Raw genomic sequence first — 1,118 nt, forward strand, 5'->3', positions numbered from 1 at the left:
CAGCTCCATTAAATTTAACCAAGTTAGACTTAACCAGGTGCCTAGTGCAGACCCTAGCTATGTGATCATGTACTTCCCCACCCACCCCAATGCCTTCGGGCTTGGCTAAACAGAAAGGCTGTTTAGGAACCTGCAGCTCTCCACAAACCTCCTTGAAAGTGTCACGCAGCTTTCAGTAAAGCAAGTTCTAGCAGTGGAAGAGACAGGTATAACAGAAAAACTTTAAGGCCAGGTATGGTGGGTCATACCTGTAATCCCGGTGCTTTGGGAAGCTGAGGCAGGAGGATTGCTTGAGGCCAGGAGTTTGAGGGTGCAGTGAGCTATGACCAGGCCACTGCACTCCAGCCTGTCGGACAGTGACACCTTATCTAAAAAAAAAAAAAAGAAAAGAAACAAAGAAAGAAAGAGAAAAAATGAAATTTGGTAACAACATGTATCTATCTCTAGATTAGTTACCAAGTGGATGGTGAGCCTGCTAACTGGGGTTGGTAGTGTGGCAGCAGTGCAAGCTTAACCACTGCTAGCTCAGATCCTGAGTCAGGTGTGCAGGCTGTTCAGCCAGCGATACCGGGGAGGTTGCACTGTATTTGTACATAATTGACCTTCTGGTTGGATGCCAAGTCGGGCCCTGTAGTAGGTAGCCTCTGCTTACAAGGTTTTTTTTTTTTTTTAAATTAATGACTTAAAAAAAATACTCGGTGCACAACAGAAAAAAAGGCAAAGTGTTGCTCTGTCACTTCCATGGAGAAACAAGAGGAGCCCCAGTCTGGTTCATATTGGTCAGGAAAACACACCCCAGTGCTTTCTGGCAAGGGGGCAGTTCCCCTTTGCTGCATGGTAGTGATTAGGTGGATGTCAACCGATAAACTGACTCACAGCCACACCATGCACTATCTGCCTGTCGTGCGGCCACAGAAAGGAATGCAGGGGTTTTCAGATGTCAAAAACCGAGAATGACTTGCTTCAAAAAAGCAAAACAGCCTGTCCTTGCCTCTTCCTTGGTCATGCTTAGCATGGTGGCTCTAGATACTGAACTCTGGCAGAAAGGAGCTGAATAAGAATTCCATTACCTTGTTCTATCCCCATCCTTAACAAGGGCTCCATTATACTTCAGGGTT

The sequence above is a fragment of the Rhinopithecus bieti genome, unplaced genomic scaffold (assembly GCF_001698545.2).
Source record: "Rhinopithecus bieti isolate Rb0 unplaced genomic scaffold, ASM169854v2 scaffold_1012, whole genome shotgun sequence".
NCBI lineage: Eukaryota > Metazoa > Chordata > Mammalia > Primates > Cercopithecidae > Rhinopithecus > Rhinopithecus bieti.